The sequence below is a fragment of the Protomyctophum parallelum genome (genome assembly GCF_964188405.1).
Source record: "Protomyctophum parallelum genome assembly, chromosome: 9".
In the NCBI taxonomy this organism is placed as follows: Eukaryota; Metazoa; Chordata; class Actinopteri; order Myctophiformes; family Myctophidae; genus Protomyctophum; species Protomyctophum parallelum.
Genome location: NC_139706.1, coordinates 29,076,128 through 29,093,640, shown reverse-complemented (window position 1 = coordinate 29,093,640; position 17,513 = coordinate 29,076,128).

Genomic DNA, 17,513 nt, shown 5'->3' with positions numbered 1-17,513 from the left:
AGCAAGACTCATTTTTCTCGATCCATTGTCAAATGTTCCTTCTTGCCAGAATGCCAGAAAACAAATCTTTTTTTTTTTTTTAATCAGTTTTTTATTCATGTACAATGAATATTCCGATTCCAAAGTGTCCCTATAGTCGTTTAGAAGGCCTCTACTCAGAACCTGTACTTCTCCCCCAGCCCGCAGCCATCTTGTGTCAGCTCCCAGGGAGAGTATGGAATCATGGGGGATTTTCACTGAATGGAAACCAAACATCACAGAGACAGAGAGAGGGGATGGGGTGGGGCTTAGACGGCGTGGGGGGTGCGGCAGTGAGAGAGAGAGTGAGAGAAAGAGAGAGTGCGAGAGGTGGGGAGAGAGGAGAGCAGAGGAGGGGAGAGAGAGTGGTGGTAGTCTGTGTTTTTCTTTTAGCAACCTGATCTGAGCGGGGAGCAGAGCAGGGTAGATAAAAGGAGAAAGGAGCGTTGTCCCAGCTCTGCTACAGGAAGAGGACGATTAGAGCAGAGAAAGCTGGTATCAGGTATGCCGAGCGGCAGTCCTGGCCAATCACACTGCTGGTACATTAAACCAGACGGCAGCTTGACTCCATTCCCCACAGACCCCCCCCCCCCCCTCTTCTCTCTCCAATCCTCTCCTTTGTTGTCACCCCTTCTCTCTCTCTCTCTCTCTCTCTCTCTCTCTCTCTCTCTGTCTCTCTTCTCCTCTTTAGACCACATACTTTGCCCTGTTTCTCCCAGCTCTCTCTTAATTTCTCTCTTTCTTTCCCCATTCTCTTCACCACACTCTACTCTTGCCTTACAATCCAACATTACCCACCAAAAGACCACACGCTGTGGCAGCATTTTTACCTTTTACTCAATTTTCCACTTTAGCTACATGCTCCCGTGCTCTAGCCAGAGTGAGTTGCAATGTACATACAGTACAGTTGGCAGGAAGAGTCTTGCTCAAGGACATAATTGGCAGCAGGTGTAACTCCTTCAAACATGGAATATTAAAATATATTATTAGCCAGTCTTTCTAAGTGTAAAGCCACCTAAGGGTGGGTAGAAAGAAACGAAAAGAATACTTCTTGGGATGGATGGATTCCAGAAAATGGTGTGTGTGTGTGTGTGTGTGTGTGTGTGTGTGTGTGTGTGTGTGTGTGTGTGTGTGTGTGTGTGTGTGTGTGTGTGTGTGTGTGTGTGTGTGTGTGTGTGTGTGTGTGTGTGTGTGTGTGTGTGTGTGTGTGTGTGTGTGTGCGCATTGAAGCACCCATAAATGACAGCTGCATCTCCCATTTCTGACTATTGTGAATTTGTAAGATGTCAGTGTTTCTGACACTTTCTGTACTTTCTGCTCAACTTTCTGCTCTTTCTGTACATGCATATTGAATGGCTTATGTGTTCTGCAAACTGGTTCCCATTGTCTGTATTTAAGTGATTTAATTGGCATTCACTGTAATTTAAACTACAAATGTGTTGATTTGGAAGCCTACATACTGTATATATTTTTTCCATACTTTCCAATACTGCCTGATTGAGTCCTCAATTTGATACACATTTGATATAAAATTCAGCAATTAAGATGCAGTGTCTCATAATAATCAGATATGATGGGTTAATTGTTGCATTGATGATAAATTCAAGTGAGATCACACAGATATTTACTTTTTGACTGAAGTAATTCAAAGAAAAGCGCCAGTGGCACTTTTGTAAAATGTTTGCAGGATGGCTCTTTTCCACTACAAGAACTAAGCGAACCATGTCTTTGACTCTGAATTCTGGAAACCCATCGAAGGAAATTAGCTGAGGGAGCTGGCACTGGGGTTCATATGGTCCCAAGGAAGTCAAGGCTCCCCATCATGATTAGATTATTGATCACGATTACTGACCATGACCAAGCAAATGATCATTGCCCTATAGTCTCGGATACAGCAGAGAAAGAAAGGGAACTATTACTGGCATTAGAAATGGAGTGCAAGAAGATCGCCAAAAAAACAAAAGTATCGACAATTTACACAGAGGACAAAACCATTGCCACTGCAAACGGGGTGCTTGAGGCAGTCGAGGACTTCAAATATCACGAGGCCTGGACGGCTTCAATGGAACAGGACCTGATGGTTCAGAGGGCACTTGCCTGGAATGCCCTGCATGGGATTCATTATAATTTAGGACATAAATATAAACAGTACAGTATATGTAGGCAATAGTCACTGAGGTACAGGTAGGGTTGTAGGCTATATAGGCGACTATCACCGCACATAAATCATAAGTTTACGTTTTCATCCCTGAGGAGAAAACTGAGGTTTACAATGAAAGGAATAATGATTCAGACACATATTTGGTATGCACAAGTCTACTCTCAATAAAATGGAAGAGACCAAAATCAGAAATCTCACAAATGGACATTATTGCAGCAGCAGATTTGCAATCTCCTGTGTCAGCAGAGTATTGCAATTAGCCTTAATTATACGTTCTCTCTGTCTGTCTCTTCTTCACCAATAAGTCACATTCTGTTTCACCCTATACCAATTGGGGCAAGTATGTAAGACCCAGTCCACTGTGGACACACTGCTCCAATACGCACGCACGCACGCACGCACGCATATGTGCACGCCTGTCTGTCTATCTGAGTTCCTGTGAGGTAACGGAAGCTGGCGGGTGTTCATGTGCCACAACGTGCACTCTCTATCTCTCTCTCTCTCTCTCTCTCTCTCTCTCTCTCTCTCTCTTTCTCTCCCTCTCTTGTTCTCTCTCTCTCTCTCACCCTCCTCAGATGAGCCCGTTAGGGACAGCAGGATGAATAGATAAATGTTCATACAGGAGTCCCAGCCAAATCTATAGCAGCGGTTTAAACACTTTAAAACCTATATACGTTGGGTATTTGAAAATGGCCGATCCACAGTAGATCTGTTATTTTCAAAACATATTGAAAAAATCACACTTGTGTGAACTGAGTGGTGCAACTATGGAACATCCAGACCCCCCAGGAACGCGCCGGTTCCGGCGAGCCCTTCCGTGTCCGAAACGGTTGAGAAATGACAGAGTTAACACGAGATTTAGAACGAGATTTAGAACGAGATTTGTGGTCATTCGTGATTATAATGTTATCAATTAATGCCCCTTTTAAAAGAAGTTAAAAACATCCTTGGCAGTGGGGGATTTCATGAAAAAGAAGTTAAATAAGTCATTGGCAGTGGATGAGTTTGTATAGCCTGCCCTACATCCTCCCCTCCCAGTCAGAAGGTTCTCTGTGCTGCATGGCGGAAGGGCTTTGGATGCTTCTATAGGAAGGGCTTTGGATGCTTCTATAGGAAGGGCTTTGGATGCTTCTATAGGAAGGGCTTTGGATGCTTCTATAGGAAGGGCTTTGGATGCTTCTATAGGAAGGGCTTTGGATGCTTCTATAGGAAGGGCTTTGGATGCTTCTATAGGAAGGGGTTTGGATGCTTCTATAGGAAGGGCTTTGGATGCTTCTATAGGAAGGGCTTTGGATGCTTCTATAGGAAGGGCTTTGGATGCTTCTATAGGAAGGGCTTTGGATGCTTCTATAGGAAGGGGTTTGGATGCTTCTATAGGAAGGGCTTTGGATGCTTCTATAGGAAGGCTTTGGATGCTTCTATAGGAAGGCTTTGGATGCTTCTATAGGAAGGGCTTTGGATGCTTCTATAGGAAGGGGTTTGGATGCTTCTATAGGAAGGGCTTTGGATGCTTCTATAGGAAGGGCTTTGGATGCTTCTATAGGAAGGGGTTTGGATGCTTCTATAGGAAGGGCTTTGGATGCTTCTATAGGAAGGGCTTTGGATGCTTCTATAGGAAGGGCTTTGGATGCTTCTATAGGAAGGGCTTTGGATGCTTCTATAGGAAGGGGTTTGGATGCTTCTATAGGAAGGGCTTTGGATGCTTCTATAGGAAGGGCTTTGGATGCTTCTATAGGAAGGGCTTTGGATGCTTCTATAGGAAGGGCTTTGGATGCTTCTATAGGAAGGGGTTTGGATGCTTCTATAGGAAGGCTTTGGATGCTTCTATAGGAAGGGCTTTGGATGCTTCTATAGGAAGGGCTTTGGATGCTTCTATAGGAAGGGGTTTGGATGCTTCTATAGGAAGGGGTTTGGATGCTTCTATAGGAAGGGCTTTGGATGCTTCTATAGGAAGGGGTTTGGATGCTTCTATAGGAAGGGGTTTGGATGCTTCTATAATCTATAGGAAGGGCTTTGGATGCTTCTATAGGAAGGGGTTTGGGATGCCAGGAGCCACGCAGGAGTACAAATTGAGGGCAAATTGTATGCTCGGTGGGGGGTTGGATGGTTTCGTGAGGATGAGGTGCCTGGGAGGAGAACTATAGAGAATGGTGGCCATGGAAATGGAAACCCACGATCACGACAGGGTGACGTGCACCGGGTTTGGCTGAAACTCAGGCATGGGGAAAAGGTAGGGTGAGGGGCACTGCAAAGGAGGCCAAGGGGAGACAGAGGGTGAGGGGGTGTGTGTGTGTGTGTGTGTGTGTGTGTGTGTGTGTGTGTGTGTGTGTGTGTGTGTGTGTGTGTGTGTGTGTGTGTGTGTGTGTGTGTGTGTGTGTGTGTGTGTGTGTGTGTGTGTGTGTGTGTGTGTGTGTGTGTGTGTGTGTGTGTGTGCGTGTGCGTGCGTGTGCGGAGGGGGGGACTTTGGCTGGCGTAGCCTGTGGATGATTGGACTTGGACTGAGCGAGCATTCTGTTGTGTTTTCATAAACCACAGGGAGATTGGCAGTGAGACAGGTCAGACTGGACTGTGATTGTGTCTAAAATTAAAGGGACGAGAGTTCATCACTGGGGAGAAGTTCCCTCATTAAACCCATAGACACCAGACACAAGTAGAGCCTGCATGCAGACACGCATGATGGACTCAGACAGAGCCAGGTCAGCTTACAGACAACATGATTGCCCAACTAGAAAGGTGCAATTCTGGGAAATTGCAAGTGTGGTTGCACGGACAATTTTAAACTTTGAGGCTTGCATTAAGTACAGTATGACGTAATGTACTGACCCATATGATGTCACAGGGACCACAAAAAGTTTATACAGAATAAATAAATAATTAAAGACAGGCAATTACTATATAGTCTGGTTTCCCCTTAGGGCAACCACACTAACTACATCATAATTGGCAATAACTGGCAATAGGCAACAGTTACATTATTATTTAAAACAATATGTTTTTAAACAAAATGACAAGACAAACTACACAATCTTTAGACATTTTACACAGAAGCAGAAACAAAACAACAAAAAGACTACACACCTAACAGGTTGTGGTCTCGTAAAGGTTGAGTAAAAGGGCCCAAACCTTATCATAGATTTCACTTTTACCTTCAGAATATACGTTATACATGCTTTCCATAGCACAGCAACTGGTCATTTCCCTGAGCTATTGGCTCACCCGTGGTCATTGAGTGCTCTTCCATGATAAAGCAAGTGTGCACTTAACAGTTCAAATCCCCCCCAAAACAAAAAACAGAAAAATAAATATTATAGGGCATTTCTTGGCGTGTAATAATTCCAACACTTCATGTCTACATGGCTATTGTTGGCACAGGTAAATTATTGAGGTTTGAATTGTAGAAATAGATTGCAACTAGTTAGTTAGCAAATTAGCAATTAATGTACACAATCTGAGATCGAATGTTCACAAGGAGCACTCATATAACACAGACTAATGTTAATAATATACATTGCTGGAAATAATTTAGATTAAAGGTTTATTGAAAGCCCTGAGCAAAACCCACTCACAGCCAGTAAGGTTCAAGGTGTTAATTGTCTCATTCAGTAGTACACATACAATGTGCCTCTATTGTGACTTGTTGGTTAAACCTGTCAATGCTGAAATTTGCTTGCAAAGCTGGCATCAGTCAGGAAAACCATGTAAATGACCTCAATTTGTATCCATTGCTTGTTATAGCTTGTTGTAATGTGATCGCCCATGACAGTGTACTTGTTATGTATTGTGTACTGCCTGAACTGTAGCATACTTTATAGTTCTCCTGGAGACATCTCAGACAGCAAGGTCAGCTTGCTGCAGTTAGCGGTCGTTATGTCTCAAGTGGTTGTCACATCATTAGGATCCAGCTCTATATATTTCCTGTATGTGTGTAATAAACTTTGTGAACCTTTAGCGTGATACTGTCTCGTGTCACGTTATTGTTCTCCCGGGCCCGTCGCCACTGCCGCCGTACCAAGGTCAACCGGATTGTCACACACCACCCCACCTGTCTGTCAAACCAGACGAGGGTTCAGTACTTAGAGTTTTACAACTTTGCTGTCTATAATAAGTTATCAACAAGTATCAACAATCCCATATTATATTATATATATATATATTGTATTTGTAACACATGAATGGAGACTTTATTTGATTGACATGTTTTACATTACATTTTTGTACATCAGCCTAGGCCTCAAAAAACTAACTTTGTGTAAATGAAAGCAAATTATCCCAAACATAGACATTTTTCAGTCTCGAGCTAGACACTGTGATATGTGCTGGGTATGCAAGGTTGTCTGCTGACTCATACCAATATAAACCCCAAGCCAAGCCCAAAAGCAAATCATCCCACAAATAATCATCGCAAACCTCCTGATTGCCAGTGCAACGCCAAATGCTGTGAAATAGACCCAGGACACTGTCTTTAGATGGTCAAATAAATATACTGTGTGAACTGGTGGTAGACTACCTCTGTCTGACTGGGTCAATGTGGACTTAGTCTCTCTCTCTCTCTCTCTCTCTCTCTCTCTCTCTCTCTCTCTCTCTCTCTCTCTCTCGACGGACTGACTAGCATCAATTCAAAGGAGAAGAGGGCCTGGTATTCCTTTATTTTTGGACGATGGGTTCTCAGATTGATGTGGACCTGATCTCCCCCAACCCCCCCCCCCCCCCGCCCCCGCAACCAATGACCCCCCCCAAACACACACACTTGCACGTCCCACCATGAGTTCGCCATCAGTCTAATCAATCAGCAGGCAGCGTACACTGCTTCCTTTGTCATTCCCCCCCTCCCCCTCCCCCTCCCCAGAGTCAAGAGGCAGTGCTGCCCCTCCGTTTGTGTCCGGTCACTGGCCGGGTCTCGGATGGTCCCATATAGCCATCTCTTTGTCCACCCCACCCATATTGATGGAATCTGAAAGTAAGCAGATTTGCAACGGATATTAACAGTAGGCTTTTCCAGAACAATGGTGCGGGGAACCATGCTACAAGGTTTAGAACAAATGTGTCTTTTCATGGCCTGTGGCGGACCTTGTTCTGAGAGTAGGAGGGTGGTGGTAGTGGTACTATAGTGGGTGGCTGGGGGAGCGTGTGTGTGTGTGTGTGTGTGGGGGGGGGGTAATGTAAAGGAGTGAATATCCACACACACACACACACACACACACACACACACACACACACACACACACACACACACACAGTCACAGCACACTCACATACTGTACTGTACACACACAACACAGGCGAGTGCACACAGACATACACACACGCGCAGATCAAACGTATGCTGCTACATCAAACAGATGACTTGACTGGGGAGTGTGTCAACCGTGTGTATATCCTCTGGTCTGCGGGAGCACCGACGGAGGCGTGGCTCTTTGGTAGAGCTGGGCATGCTGGTATTGGCCTAACCCTAAGCTATACTGTGAGTCTCTCCAGATATGCTGACATAATGACATACTTTACATTCTGCAGCAAATTGTCATCCTATTTTTATTTTATTTCACAAAGCAATAGCATCTCTAAACATCTAAAGAAACATGTTCACAACATAGCACAAGTGATGGTTACTTACATCACATGTTGTGGATGAGATTATATGATCTGTTTATTGCTGTTTATTGCTACTTTCATTTTATGGTTTTGTCTGGGTTTTGCTCCTTTGTGTAGCACCCTGTAACTGTGCAGATATCATTTGATCATTGTTGGGGTCAGAACAGATCAATAAACCAGACAGTTTTACCTCCGATGCTGGTGTGGTTGCCATTGAGTAGGTGGAAATTACACCATCTTGACAAGAGCCCAGAAATAGAACTTCATTAGCATAGGGTTAGGATAAGGGTTAACAATGTTCAGATTATTTATTATTATTCATTTATTTACTAAGTCTAAGACATAGTTGATGGTCTGATGTTACAGATCTGATCACAATGGAAGCATAAAGTAATTTACACTTTATTTTGTAACTTGCATGAAATATTAGATATATTTTTTCCTTCTCTTATACTATAATGAAAACAATTAACCGCAGGCATAATGGGTAAGCTCAACATACATAGGTCATGTACTTTTTATTTTTTAGCTTTTATCCCTTTTATTGATAGTACCAAGTGAAGATGGACAGGAAAGAGGGAGAGACATGCAGCAAAGGTCGTCATGAACGGGACTCGACACGCAACGCAGGCCGAAGCCTATATGTGGCATGCACCTGGACCACTAGGCCAGCGGGCATCCCGGTCATGTAATTCTTTTGTTGTGAATAGAGCACATATATTCAGACACATATGTCACACTGCCGAACCTACAGATATTCCCATATATGGAGATCTCTGTATGTGTCAGGCCTGCAGCCTTGTCCCTTTAGGTGCTGAGTGATTTGTTTGAGCCTGATGCCATCACAGCACATTGAGGTTAGCAACACACTCCATATTTGGATGTCGCTGCATTGGGAACTGCTTATGGTTATGGCTGAGTCATGGAGACATGAGCGTGAAGTCAGCGATCCGCCGGTAGGTCGGTCTTCCCTTAAAGGGGAATACCACTCATTTTCAACATTGAACTATGTCATTGTAATAGGTCGCAGATTACTATGAAAACCTGCTAAACCTGTCAGTCCGTCCATCGTCCAAATATGGCCATCAGTCCATCACGCCTTGTGACACGTTCCATATGGCCGCCTCCATATATGAAGATCACGACACTGAACTCATCAAACCCTGGATAGCCATACATGGAGAAGACTGGATCATCACCTAGATCTGCATATATGGAGCCGGCCAGCAACTCTACATCTAACCTCAAACCTCAAACCCTTAGATCTCCATGGAGCTGACCTGTTCTGACATTCCATATGTTGATCCTTCCCCACCCATCCTTCCTCTTCGATGTCTCCCTTTTGACTGATACCTTTATCCATTCAAACTCTAGACGGGCCCACCCCAAAGTTATTAGCGCAGCCGTGCCCGGTACTACCTGTAGCCAACGAAAACTAGAGTTCTCAACAGGCCCTACCTGGGCCCTAACTGTGCCTTAACTAGGCTGGCCCGAGGGCCCACCTGTCCTGACATTTTACGCCCTAACCGACCGTAAAAAAGGTATGGGCATTCCCAGACCTGTTGTTTCAGCCCGGTCACTTCTCGCCCTCAGGGCGTCTTACTGGTTAATATGGAAATAATAATAAAATATAAATCACACTTGTGTGATTTGAGGGGCGCTCTTATCATCACACATCATCACATTCAGGCCAATCACAATTGGTGTCCTCACTTTTCTGTCATTCCGGCCAATCACAAATTCACAATCAAATCATCGCTATGGGGTGATCAGCCAATCAAATCATTGCTAAACTGGGCATAGGAGGCCCTCAAAAAGTCCCGCCCTTCTCTTTAGCCTAGAACTGGAGGTCTAGAACTTGTTCAGTGATCTTGGAGTACACTGACATACTGTAGTTCAATGTTGAAAATGAGTGGCATTCCCCTTTAAGCCTATTTTAATATAGGCTAGGAAGGATTTGGGGTGGACAAACAATTTAAGATGTTTTTAATTGGAAATACGGATTGATTTAACATACTATTATTCATATTAGCCTACCAATACCAATGCTTGAGTCATACAGTGGACATGTTTACTGGTTTTTCCTCAGAAATTAGCTAGCAGAAGTAACATCATGGGTGTCTTGTCGCTAAGGAGAGAAATATCATCAATCTCTGCTATTGGCCACAAACAGCTCTATGTTTGTTCATCCAATAAAATCACTATAGCCAGGACAGCGATAGCCATCCAGACACAATTAATATGGTGTCTGTATTTGGGGTTGAAGTGGTCATTTATTGGAAAGGTCAAGATGGAAATTGGTTTGTATGCTGGGGGAGAGTGACGGTTGTTTGTGTGTGTGTGTGTGTGTGTGTGTGTGTGTGTGTGTGTGTGTGTGTGTGTGTGTGTGTGTGTGTGTGTGTGTGTGTGTGTGTGTGTGTGTGTGTGTGTGTGTGTGTGTGTGTGTGTGTGTGCACACTCATGCGTGTGATGAATGTTGTGTGTGTGCGCACGCACGCACGCACGTACAACAATGTGCAAACACAGCAGCAACATTTGTGAGTTGCTGTGATAGGAGAAGGATATCAAACGGAATACAACCTAAAGACCAATCATTGTGTATATTCCTGCACTATACCTGCATCCAGTGATCTTGGTACATAGAAATTGATCTAATGAAGATTCTGACTTTCAAATGTACATCATTTTTGTTTTGATTGTATTGCTGTATTGTTGTATTGTGCTTTCTGCTTTGGCAATGTAAACGTATGTTTTCTCATGCCAATAAAGCCCTTTGAATTGAATTGAATTGAGTGGTTTCATCAGGCTAAACCAGCAGCACCTGCCAAGGAAACGGGGAGAGACATGCAGCAAAGACCGTCATGAATGGGACTCGAACCCGTGGTGCACTGCCGAGCTTATCTCACTGAAGGGAGGTAGGTCTCCGTCAATTGCCTTGCCCAAGGTTGGTTAATGAGATGAGATGTGTTAATGAGATGTGTTAATAATAATGGATCCTCATTTGGGTTTTTTGGTTTGTAAATCACTTTTTTCTCCAGGGATTATTTTTGGCTAGACTTTTAAAATGCTTTAAGACAAAATAAACTATTTGGATAAATTGGATTATTTTAAGCAAGCGACTCACACATAACATAGAACATCCAGACCCAGGCCTGAGCTTTTCTTTAGCATAGAGTGATCTGAAAATCTGAAGATCTGAAAGTGAGTACAGATTCTGACCAAGACCAGCTACTGCAGTACCTGTCTGATTGGTCTCTTCTTCTAATATCTCTCTCTCTCTCTCTCTCTCTCTCTCTCTCTCTCTCTCTCTCTCTCTCTCTCTCTCTCTCTCTCTCTCTCTCTCTCTCTCTCTCTCTCTCTCTCTCTCTCTCTCTATCTCTTCCACCTGCTGGAGAGTGAGATGGGTGACTGTTATTGTTTGTGTGTGTGTGTGTGTGTGTGTGTGTGTGTGTGTGTGTGTGTGTGTGTGTGTGTGTGTGTGTGTGATGAATCATGGATTCTCTGATGCAGACGAAATCTGGTGTTAACCATGAGATTCAGTTAATTAAATACTAACTACATGTAAAAAAAAAAAAAAAAAAAAAACGATATATATATATATATATATATATATATATATATATATATAATATTTGGAAGAAAGTATGATGCATACAAATCAAAAACAATAATAATAATAATAATAATAATATATAATAAAAAATAATGTCTTTCATCTGCCCCATAGAGCCTTAGATCCATTGTTTGGATCTGGCTCTATAGGCTGTAAAACAGAAAACTTAAATTAAATAATAATTACAACAAATGAACCGCTGCAGTACCAATCCTGCCCCCTGGTGGCTGTATGTGGGACAGACAGAGGCATGTTGGCTCTGCTAAGTCTCTGAGCCTTCGGCCAAAAAGGGTCCTTGTTCCTCGGCAACCTGAGGCCCCTGAGAGGGGCAGGAGAAGGGAGCGTGTTTGGCTGTCAGCTTCGACCGACCGGAGCTGTACTGACAGGACATTCAGACTAGTAATAATCAGTGTTAAAGAAAAAGAACAAGAAGAGGAAAAAAGGTACTGCGTGTGATGGGTGTTCTGTGTCATGATACTGTGCTAACTTCCTGACCATGACAGAGTAGCCTGTTTATCTATACCCCCCCCCCCCCACACACACACACACACACACACACACACACACACACACACACACACACACACACACACACACACACACACACGCGCGCGCGCCATCCGTCCCCATCTGCTGCCCCCCACCAGCCACTAACCACCCCCACCCAGGAGGCATCCTGTTTGCCTGAGCCGCTCAGTATTGAATCTGTAGCTGCATGGCACTGTTAGCTGATAAGAGCTGCATCTGGTCCATGCTGGAACAACTGGCCCCTGTCCTGAGGATGGACAGAGGGAAGAGACATGGACGCAGGGAGGGAGGGATTGATTGATTGAAGTATTACAGTATTACAAGTATTACAGAATTACAGTACAGCACAACTCAATACAAAACTGTTAACTGTGGACGACACCATAAAGCATTACACGTGTTTACAATAGGGCCCACCATGTTCAATTCATCATAACATTTAGAGACGTAAAAAATATACACTTCTATCTAGCCAAAAACAGGAAATCATCATAGAGGAGGTAAAGTGGGGGGGTGGGAAAACCATATACAGTGAGGGGGAGAAGGGGCGGGTGGGGGATTCAGATTTGACGGGGCCAGTTTCGAATTGCAGCCGTCCGTAGGTGACCTTTGAGAGCAGTTTTGAAGGAGTCAAGGGATTCGCATGTCTGTTGGTATGGCGTTCCACATTTTTGTGGCACAGGAGCGAAAGGAATTTAGTTCCTTGTTTGTGCCGAATCTGGGTTGCACATGGTTTGTTGAACTCCCTCTGGTGTTGTGGGTGTGGACTTCATTGACAGTAAGGAACTAGTATTTAGGCGTATCTTGGTGGTGTATCGAATCTTGTGGACCACCAGACCCATTGCAAGATGCTGTACTCTGTCGTCAACCCTAAGGCCTGTCAAGGTGGGCAGGGGTGAAGTGGGTTCTGGGGGGTGAGGCCCAGTAGTAGTGATGGACTGACTGCTGGTGGGAGAAGTAGACAGAGGATGAAACGTGGAGTCATGTAGTGTTACTATGGTACGGTGTGTGTAGACCACCAGACTGACATTAAACAGCATCAACGTATTGTAAACATTGATTCCCTGTTCAAACCATATGTACTGCCGTTTGTTATTAGATATATACTCTAAGTGCGGATCGGTCAGTGCTAATACAGGTTCAAGCCCCAAAAGAATATGTTTGATATGTTCGTGAGGTTGGATTCTCAAAGTTGAAGGTCTTTAGTGTTTCTAACAGGGAATACTGAGTTATTAGTAGCCTGTACCAACATACTGCACTATTGTTGTTGCTTCCTCTTGCCTTGTCTTGTAAAGTGTCTGCAGGGTACTCAGAAAAGCGCTAAATAAATTTGAGATATTATTATGATTATAATTATGATTATGATTATTGTTACTTGATTTAAAGCCATGCTGTCTGCTAGTGTCCACAAGAGAAACTCACCCTTCAATATTTGAAACACATAGGCCCTCTAGTGGCTGTAAATGGGATATACTGTAAACTACAGTATAATAGCTGATCAGAATGGTTGAGTGTTTAAAATCCCTAAAGCCATACATCAAAAATGCAACAATATGCTCAATTTGTATAACACTTAAAAATAAAAAATAAAACAAATAAAACGCTTTTAAGCAGAAAATGCTGAAAAAGACAGCAATAAATACATGAATCCATTTAGTCTGGCATACAACAGGATGGCAAAAATAAAAGATAAAAACAAGAATAAAACTATAAAAAGAAAGTTTAAATTAAAGTGTAATTATAATACATACAATTATAATAATTCTTTTAATTAATGTGTGCTTCTGAATGCACCACGGTCATGTCTCATCATGTTTTTATTTCATCTCGCTTAGACTACTGCAATTCACAATACTCGGTCTCGGAGGCAGGACCACATTACACCAATTCTGGCTGCTCTCCACTGGCTGCCAGTGACTTTTAGAGCTGATTTTAAAATTGTATTGATTACTTTTAAAGCCCTGCGAGGCCTGGCTCCCAGTTATATCTCAGATATGCTGAAATCATACAGGCCAGCACGCACCCTTAGATCCTCAGGTCTGGCCCTCTTGGAAGTTCCCTCGACTCGCCTATAGTCATATGGGCAACCGGGCGTTTGCTGCCCGGGCACCCAGACTCTGGAATGATCTACCTCTAGTCTAGATTGTTGCTCATTTTCTCATGTCCATGTATGTATATGCTTTGGTTCTATTATTGTCTTATTCTGTCTATTTTCATTTGATTGTTGTTGGTTATCCCTTGACACTGTAAAGCACTTTGTAAACATTGTTTTCGAAAAGCGCTTTATAAATAAAGTTTATTATCACACCTATAAACACCTATGCCTGGTTTAATACTAATAACTATAATAACCTGTGATGAATCCTTCCATAACTGAAATATGTAGCTGTGATCAGCCTAATTATTCATATAGATTACATCTAGAATCAAATGTTTATAGGGCACAGTTTACAAGCAGTTTGACTTCTGAGCAGTTCAGTTGTTTCTAAAACCATGTACTTTAACTGTACAGCAAATGTTATGACTTGTTTTCTTAATATCTCAGGACCAGTGACAGTCCGTGGCGTATAGATGATATTGACCTGCATAGGGTGTTCTCTAGGTGAGATCAATCAATCAGTGAAAGATTATTTACATTGCACATCTAATATTAAAATGTGGTGCAATACAAATGCAATACAATATCCACTTAGATGAAAAGTGGATACTGATACAATATTGAAACAAAATCAAACAAAAAGACTAAAAATGATTAAACTGAACAGGGAATAAACAACGGGAGAAGGACTGAAATACAGTGTTTACATTTTGTTTAATTAAGAACATTTGAAAATTGGAAATAAAATGCTTCATTAATAGAATTATAGCAATGGTATTTACTTGTCCTGATAACTCTATGCACTGTGCTAAAATGACCTATAATAACCCCAGTGGATGTTCTATTATTACCTCATCCACCCAGTGTTTATTATAAATGAATGTGCCCAAGGATACAGTCACTCTCTTAATTGGTTTTAGTTTGTACTGTATGTAATATAAATCAGAGGAGGGCAGGAGGCACATCCTACAGTATCTCCAAAGTGGTGGGGCACTGTGGCACAATTTGACAAAGTTCTTATTAGTTAGACATTTTATTAGAATTAGACTTCTGCTGTTCTTTATGTTTGATGGGCTATATAACATTGTTGAATAAACTGGTTATAGCACACTGACTTGTTTAGCATACTGAGATAACCTTTCTTTCTTTCTTTCTTTCTTTTCATGATTCAAATTTTGCTTTTTCAGTTTAGTCACAAGGGAATAACTGAGAATCTACATACAATAAACTCTTTCTTTCTTTCTTTCTTTCTTTCTTTCTTAGCAGCACGCTAAAAACTGGCATACTGTATCCCAGCAAAAAGAACAAGTGATATTTGTTCCCACTCTTTATCCCACTAAGTTATCACTACAGTATGTAATATAATAATGTAAAGATTTGTGAGGTAACCGTGGACAGACAGACAGACAGACAGACAGACAGACAGACAGACAGACAGACATACCCCATGGAATCCTCACCGTAAATAGACCTCTGTGTTTTCATAGACACAACTTCTTGTTAGTTCTTAGGTCAGCAGCCATGTTGGAGGTGTGGCTGTTATCAGCTCTTGAAACAACAACATAACATTCAGAGAAAGTCACTACTAGCCATTGTAGCATATAGGTGTGGAGCCTGAGGGGTGATGGGTATTATTATCCCACCTTCTCTATCCTCTCTTTCCTGTCTCAAACAATATGCCATTCTTACACTAACTATTGAAATGGTCATTATGAACACCAATGTCTGAAGTTCAGGGTTCAATGGTCTTAATGTGTTTTAGTGTCATCATTGGACATCTCCAGTCTCTTCATGGCTCCCAGTGGAATGCCTCTCAGCCGCCTCTTTTGCTGTGAGTCCAATTGGGGGTGTTCTCTAGTCTAGGTCCCTAGGCTATTAATCACCAGAAGATCAATAGGGTAAGGACTACATCTGAAAATGACGATTCAACAGTCATAAAAAACGCAAGAGAAAATAATATGTAAACCAATTGCACAACAAAAGGATGGGGTTATTTATTTTACATACACTCGCAGACACAAGGAATTACAACAAAAGACTGCCCAGCAGCAACTAAAAACATGAATTACTTTGTAAGAAATCCTGAGGCATACATACTTTCAGTGAGAATGCCAGGAATCAACAGCAGATCAGCTGGAGGGAGAGCAGAGTCAGAGAGCAGCACTGTGTGGTTTGGTTCCAATATACGCACCGCCTACTACCTCGTCCTCTGTAGTATAGAGGTATACCTCTCTGTGCTCATGCGTTTACATCAGATTTGTAATGGCAATGCTTACATACTGTAAAAGTGCTGACTGTATAAAATTTAAGCAACTACATTTTAACAACAGAACAATGTCTTCTGTGTGGTTGCAATATTAGCATCAGTTTAAATGTCCTTTCTATATATACAGAGAGGGAATGCAAATATACTTGACACATTTTAGCACATTATCTAATCAGTTGGCCCTATATCAAGGTAACTCAATGACACTGCAGGTGGTCAATATTTATGAGCCAGGCAGACTGTTTAATCTTCTAAATGATTAACAGTGACAAATACTTGCATTGTAATCTAGCCTACAGTTTCATGGTGCCCTCAGATAAAGCCCTACGAATAAAAGGTATGCTGCTAGAAACTTATTGCATATTGGTATTACATCATATTCTAGTATGTTTCTCAGAGTTGCTCATCGTAATGTGAAGATTTGTCTTTGGATCCTTTAGTTTGCACCTCTGCTTCCTTTGAAACAAACAGCCTGTGTATCTTCTCTTTTGTCTTGTGACTCTTGCCACAAGGGGTCTCTCTACTCCTTCCTAAACTCATTGATGAATCGGTATGCAACAGTAGAATTGACTTGATCTCTGCTTCCACATTATCACTTCTACCCCATTACATGTTCCATGTTGTCATCAGTCGCAAAAACTAACAATAAGTTAATAACAAATCTTGAACATAATGGAATACTCTTGGGGTGCCCACTGGCCAAGTGGTCCAGGCACAGGCCGGCCTGTCAGTGCGTTGCGTGTTCGAGTCCTGTTCATGACGACCTTTGCTGTATGTCCTTCTCTCTTTCCTGTCCATCTGCACTTGATACTATCAATAAAGGCAGAAAAGGCACAACAACAAAAAATGTATAATAATAATACTCTTCAATGGAGCACTTTGGGAGATTCTGTAACATACTTTCATCTTTCACATAGACTTACAACACTACTGGTGGTCCCATTCTGGAACACACACATAGGCCTACATCACACACACTCTCTCTCTCTCTATTCTATTTACTTTGTTGTACACCGAATAGCGTATTTGCCGATCTACAAGCTCACAACTTTTTGAGCAGTGCCTCCGCTCCATTACGCAGCTATGTGTGTATGTATGTCCCTGTGTCTGTCCCCATGTGTATGTCCGAGCACAGAAAGCTATGACTGAGAAAAGACTGGAGAGAGGCCGCACAGCTTGATGCCATCAACTTTTCCCCCAACGTTTCGGCAACAAGTTGCCTACTTCAGGGAATGAGCAC